The following is a 7,255-nucleotide window of genomic DNA, read 5'->3' as shown; positions in this document are numbered from 1 at the left end:
AAAGGGGTCTCTGGGCTCTAATTCACCAGCAGGCCCAGGGCGAGGGACCCCTGGAATCCTTGGCATGTGCATCATGTGCACCACTATGATGGTCCTCACCACCTTCGCTCTCTTCCTGCATCAGATGTTCAAATCCAACAAAACCAATCCGTGAGTACACCTTGTGATTCGTCAATGTCTGATTCTTGCTATTTAAGAATCAAAACCAAAGTCTCAGTCTTTGTAAATTGCTTGAGTGTTTATTTTGACATGTACTACATATGCAGTTCAAAGCTTCATATAAGAGGCAACGTTTCAGTATATACACCACAACTTCATATTCATGAGCATAGGATTATGTATAGGCCTATACGCCTTATTTTGAGCCACTTATCCACAGGCAAGAACACTCTCACATAAAGAAACACAGATAAAGTGTGTCTGCACAGAGGGAGACGTATCTCCATCATTGATTTGAAATTGCAACTATTTTAGGGCTTGCCTTGAGCAGCCGTGTGTGGATTAAGTGGATTGGTACATAACGACAGCGTATGGCAGTTTGAATTTGCGGACATGAACGGAGGCAGACGCATCATTCTGGGCTCTCGAGTCCAGGGCTGCTAATTGACTCAAAGTGCAATCATCTCAGCCCCATGCACCGTCAGGACGCAGCAATGGCAAACAATGCCCAAAGTAGTCAATGTGAAGCCTGGCAACAGCTTTCTCACACATTTTTTAACTAAAATAATTGGAAAATGGAAATGTCTGTTAGTTGGTCAAACTGTTTAGTTGTTGTCAGTTCTCCCCTTGTTTATATAGCTTGTGTAACTGCCAAGTGCCAACCCCTATACTGTTTGGTCTTGGAGAGAGTGTGTAGACAACCATGTCTCCTCCAATCCAACAATCGCCAACCGTTTATTTTCACCTGACAGTGAGGCATTTCACTGGAAGGGCGTAACTTTTTTTAAATGTTTTTTTGTGGCTTTCGCCTTTATTTTATATTTTTTATGGAGGGATAGAAAGTAGGCTGACAGGAAATGGGGAGAGAGATGGGGGGGTGACATGCAGTAAAGGCCGTCGGGATCGGGAGTCGAACCTGCGGCACACTGCCAGACTGGATTACCAGCCAAGGTGCCTGGATCGCTGAGCCACGCCCCAGGCAGAGGGCAAAACTTTTGTGTGGATCAAGAACATTCTATCCCCCCTGCCCTGACCAATCTGTAGGAGTTGCTAGTGCATCAACAGAGAACGCAAAGTTCCCCTGTTGGCACCCCAACTGCAAACATGACCACTTGTGTTCACTGGAACAACCAGGTTCAACCCTGGCGCCTCTTGGTAGCATGAACTTTATCCCCGTGCCACCCAGACGCCCCGTGCCCTGGATATTTTCTGTGGGCCAGTTGAAGACATTTATTATAAAATAGAAGGGCAACTTCAAAACCAAAGCCTTCAAAGGGATGTTTTATGAAAACCCAGTTGACTCTTTTGAAGCAGAGGTCGCCCAACACCAAACCAGCTGGAAGAAGTTCACGAATGACCTATGCTCCCCAAAGGGCAACAGGGTTTAAGTAAGTCAGTTTGAGACTTGAAGAAAGAGAGATGAAAGGAGGGTTGTATATTGAGGATTAACCTACAGTTTCTGTCACAGGCAAAAGGAGGATGTTGAGAGAGAGGTTCCCAACAAGAAGAAGAGTGGAACAGTGGACAGCTAACAGGTTAAGGACACCACACCATTCACTTTATAGACCTTGTATGAACCATATACAACTAGCCAGAAAAGGAAAAAAACTAATTTGAAACCACATCTAAAAGAAAACTGAAACCACTCTCGATGAATGAAACTGAAATATACAACTAGACATAAAAATTGACATTTGAAAGTTAACTGCATCTCTGCAGATGATTAACTGAAATGTCTCGAGTCCTGTACGTGGGACTAATAATGTAATAACAAACTAAAAACTAAATGAGAAACAAAACGGAATGAAAAAAATTGTTCTGATGATGAAGCAATCATAGCATCACCTATAGACCTGAGAGAGAGAGAAAGAGAAAGAAAGGGAGAGGGAAAGAGACAGATGGAGGGGGGGGAGACAGGAGTGCACAGGAGGTGCTCCTGACAGCGAGTGTAAGTGGAGCAGTGGAGCATGTCAGAGAAGGCCGTTAAGATGCCTGCCTGCCCCACATTTAGCTTTTAAAGTACTCACCAGTACGCTGCAAATGCTGAATGATTTAGAGACAGAACAACAATCCATCAGCTCTTTGGAAGGTTATTATAAATACATTACCTCCACACTGCCTCACCGTTCGATGGAGCTGTGAACTCATAAAGATGAAAACAGCCTAACCACACATTATGCTGTATGTGGTGTGTGTGCATGCATTGATACCTTGGGTTTTATAGAAATGTTAATTATTCCTGTTTTCCAATTCCCTTTGGATCCGTTTTCCTGGTTCTGCTCATGAACTCATAAAGATGCATGCAGATGAAGCAATAATCTGTCTAACCACACATTATGCAATATGTGGTGTCAATGCAGTACGTACGTAAGGCTTTTAAATATTCCCCTACGTTTTGGTTTTGGATCCATTTTTGTTAAACGCAGGATGGTTTATTTATCTGAATCAGGATGATTTACCCACTGATTGCAGATTATTTCCTTGATTGATGTCTATGCGTGTCAGATTTTATATGCTCCCATTTCTTCTTTTCTCACAGGAACGAAGTGAGACCTGAGGGATCTCTCCTTATCCTCCTTCTGAGGATGCACATCTGGTGAGCTGTCTCACTGGCTTCATTCAATGCCATTTCACAGTTTTTCCACACTATGTCAGTTCTTGTTGTGTTCACATAGAATGCTAATCACTAAACGCAGTTGTCAACTTGTCATAGTGTGTGATGCAATTCTTTTTTCCGCTCTGCCAGTTTAGTCAAAGCAATTACATTCGTATTGACACAGTTCTTCATTGGGTAAATCATTGCATGCAAAATACTAGCCTGGCATGGCCAGACTAATATCATTGCTGTGTGCAACCTGCATTTCCAAGGGGAAAATAAAAAAGCCTCTGGTGATAAACAGGCCCCACATTTGGGCCTTGATTGGTACCCCACAACTTAAGAGGCAGGGAAATCAATCACAACCGAATGGACCAGACCATATATGCTGAGGGCAGATATGTCTGGTTTCCAGGCTATGTGTGTACAAAGGATAAAGCCAACATGTTGAACACTATTGAAGAGTAAAGGAGAACACATTCTGTCAGGGTTCCAGTGCACAGTTTCTACATAAAAATGTACGTGTCAATCAGGGTCAAAGAAAAGATGTCCGAGTGCATGGTGGTGAGGAAGGAGAGAGGGGCACACAGAGGATGGGTAGGCAGGGAGGAGAGAATGGAGGCCCAATGAGAGTCAAAGGGAACTTGAGTGTCAGGGTTTACACAACGATCAGTAGGTGCTATAAATTGTGTGACATTTCTGTAGCGATTGCCAGGCTTAGTGTATTTTAACGCATGTGGTTATCATTTTACTATTTTTATTTTTACGATATAACTATTTTGGGGATTACACTCACAGCTTTGAGACTGAGGTTAGAATTACAGGAAATGCTTTCAAGCGATTGAGAAATACAACAGATGCCAGATGATTAAGAAATTATGGTTTATTGCTTTGCCAACTTTAAATGAATCCCCCTTACCTCATGTTTGTTTTCTCTTTGTGTCTTTCCGGCAGAGCAGACCCCTGCAAGCATCCTTAGTTCCAAGTAACCAGAGACTCTGAGAACAAGAATGAATGTCCAGACTAGAGGGCCAGTCAAAAGGAATAGTAATCACAGCTTACCTTATTTGTCTAGTTCTAGTCGTCACAACAAAAGAGCAATCCAGTGGAGGCATATTAGATACAAAGATGAACCACTGAAACACTTTCCAGCACTGCTTATTGTAAAACGCATTACCTCTATACAGTATTTTGTTGTTAATCATAGAAATCCCTTAAGGGCTTAATATCTATGAGGGTTTAAAGTAAATTGATTTGTGCCTACCAATTAAGCAGCCCCAATTATTTTTGGTTCACTATAGTCTGTAGTTTATTTTTTTTCAAAAAAGAAAAAAATCAAATTGTATTGGGTATGGTTGTTTGTTTCTTTAATCTCACATAGTGGCTTAAGTCTTACTTGTCCCACATGTAGGGACGAAAGGCAAACTTTGTACAGTATATGCAGATAATGTGTATGACTGTCTATTATGTTTTGAGTTTACAATAGGAACATTAAGACATTATGTGATTTTTGTAACCCATTTTTGTGTGTCAATTATCTAATGTAATCATGGGCGCTATACTCCTCTGCCAACCTGGGGAGAGCAAGGGGCTGACCTCATGTTTCCCTTAATGCATGAGGAGTCCAAGCCGCTTCTTTTCACCTGACAGGGGGGGGGGGGGAGTATTTCCCTGGTTGGACGTAGCACGTGGAAGGAACACATTATTCCAACCAGTTCCTTTCCCCTCCATCAGGCACCCCGGGTGGCCAGGGGAAGGCAGTAGCCTATAGAGACCAAGGTTACTGCATGTTGTTGTGAGGGTATCTACCCTAGGGCATGGGTTCCCAAAGTGGGGTCCGGGGACCCCTAGGGGTACTTAGAGATAGTTAGGAACCAAATGGGTCTGTAACTCAGAGAGTGTTAAATTAACAGTGGTTTTACAGTATAAATTGGGGTCCCAGAGATAGAAATGCCATTAAATCGGAGATCCGTAGACTAATGCGTGTGAAACTGGGGGGTCCATGAAATGAATATATTTCGGAATCACTGCTAGAGCCGTAAAAATCCTCCCTTATCGGGGTCACTGGCATATGTTTTCAAATGGGGTGTCCGTGGCCTAATAAATGTTGATTTGGGGGTCCTTGACACGAAAAAGTTTGGGAACAACTGCCCTAGGGGACACGGGGAGAACATGCAAACTCCACACAGAAAGGCCCTTTTGCCAACCCCACGTGTATGAGCACTGATGGCACGGAGGAGAGAACATGCCCACAGCGGCAATTGAATTTGAACCCAGGACCTTCTAGCTGTGAGACCTGAGGCGACAGTGCTACCGACTGTGCCACGTTGCCTGATATTATGTGAAGTAATGAATTACATATCGAGTGTGCCATGGCTCCTGAACAGGTCCTTTACTGGAATGCACAGAGAATAAATAATATCTGTTGCATCTTAAGACCTTTGTTGTAAGCAAACAATTGCCGAACTGCATGCTCACAATGAATCGCACCACATCGTGTTGTAAGCTTGTAGGCTCGATTGACTATTTTCCTTATTTATAAAAACATTGAAAATATTTGTCTATATTATCATGCCCAAAATAGGGATGCCAGGTTGAAAGTGATTAATGATTCATTGTTTATGTGCAGTTAACTGATTGGCTTGCATTGTTAGCCAATTTGTTCTCCCTCAATAAATATAAACAGTCACGATGCAGTCAAAATGTCTGATGAGTTAACAGCTTAATGTTGGCCCTTTAAAAGGGCCAACATTCTAGAGAGAGAGAGAGAGAGAGAGAGAGAGGCGTGTTAATTGGCTCCCACAATTTTCTTCTGCCTAACATTGAAAGACTGTAGAAGAGATACAGTAGCTGGCTTTAGATACTACTTTCTTACCAGAGTCAACACAAAAAACCTGGCAGGTGCAGCTGGTTTCTTTTCTATCCAGCACAAACCTTTACTGTAGGCCTACCTTTAGTAGTGTAGGCAATTCGAAACTGGCCCCCGTAAAATCTGAATCCCCCCACCCGCCCTTTTTTCCCCTCACTGTGTATGTTTCTTTTCCCTTTTTACCTCCTTTATGATGAATTCCTGATCTGTTCTTTGGCTAAATTAGAAGTGTATATTTGTACGTCTCAGTTTTTGTATTGAGTTGTGCTTGAAATGTACTGTAATTCTACAAACTGTTCATAAATACTTCAATCAATCAATAGGAGTGGCACCATTTATTGTACAAAATGTATTTCTCCTGAGTCCTTGCTCCTTTCACCTTCCCTGTCTGAATAAATAAATAAAAGGATGACAGTGTTCTGTGTCCATTCATGTTATAGAGTCTATAGTCTATATATTATAGACTCTATAATATACACTATATTGACCACTGTGATCTTACTTCATATTCAGGGGGTTGTTTGGGAAACTCATTAAGGACAAAATGACCATGGGCAAAGCCTTGAATGAAATCAGATCACCATTCAGCAGTCACAGGCTCACAATATTACAACATAAGTAAAAGACACATTTAAAAATGGATCTGCTAAAAATATCTGTGGGGCAGAGAGTGTACTGCACAGCATTGCACAAAACGTAATCGTATTAAGATCAGGCGGTGAATAATTGTGTTACATGTGTGTTATTTAGTTATTTAGTGACGTAGTACTCAAGTCCAGCCGCATCGGTCCTGTCTCTGCGTCGCCTGCAGTTTTACTCAGTCTTGCCTCTGTCTCGAACCAAGAGGAATTTGGTTTTTGCTTGTTTCTCAAAGGTTGCCCACAGCAGCTTTATTCAACAGAGTGTATCTAGATACCCTATAGCTAGTAGCTACACCAGACTGTGCTAAAGCTGAGTAAAAGCTGACCTATAGGAAACTAGACATTGGTTGTTTGGACTGGACATTGTAACATTGGCTTGTGGGTGTATGTATGAGTTGTGGAGTTGGGGGTCATAAATGCATTATTGTTATTATTGTTATTATTATTATTATTATTATTATTATTATTATTATTATTATTATTATTATTATTATTATTCATTTACATCCTTTACTTTATTTACTTAAAAGGCCAGATGTTTTAACATGGAAAAAAACTGAACATGATCAGGCCTACCTGTTTTAGAAATGTTGTTTTTATTCCCTAGTTTATATAAAAAGCAAGGCTTTTGCACACCTAGAGGCGACAGGTGCGTAGGAGAGGGTACGGTGCCCAAAAATGAAAAAGGAACAAACACCCGCACACTGTCTTCAAATACAGTGACCAATTTTTATTAGGGAAACAGCAACGTTTTGGCCTATGCGGCCTTCATCAGGCTATCTTTAAAGATAGTCTGATGAAGGCCGCATAGGCCGGTGTTTGTTCCTTTTTCATTCCCTAGTTTCTCAAATATCAAAAAGTGAACAAATGCTTCTAAAAAATTAGACATTGTTTAATTGACTAATGTCTCAAATCAATTCTAAGTTGTTCTGGTCAGAAGCCTCTCCACTCCAGCCCTCACACTCGCAGCATTGCTCTGAAAAGTCTGCA

At 41.6% G+C, this 7,255-nt stretch overlaps 1 long non-coding RNA gene across 1 annotated transcript; it reads left to right on the top strand.

Annotated features, from left to right (window-relative positions):
• The first annotated feature begins 1,642 nt into the window (after positions 1–1,642).
• LOC306937010 lies at positions 1,643–3,768 on the top strand. The gene is made up of 3 exons (XR_013791580.1): positions 1,643–1,694; positions 2,699–2,755; positions 3,715–3,768. It is a non-coding gene; the product is annotated as an uncharacterized lncRNA (long non-coding RNA).
• The last annotated feature ends 3,487 nt before the right edge of the window (positions 3,769–7,255 follow it).

Source organism: Electrona antarctica, assembly GCF_951216825.1.
Source record: "Electrona antarctica genome assembly, chromosome: 14".
NCBI classification, from domain to species: Eukaryota; Metazoa; Chordata; class Actinopteri; order Myctophiformes; family Myctophidae; genus Electrona; species Electrona antarctica.
This window is presented reverse-complemented; position numbering and strand designations above follow the sequence as displayed.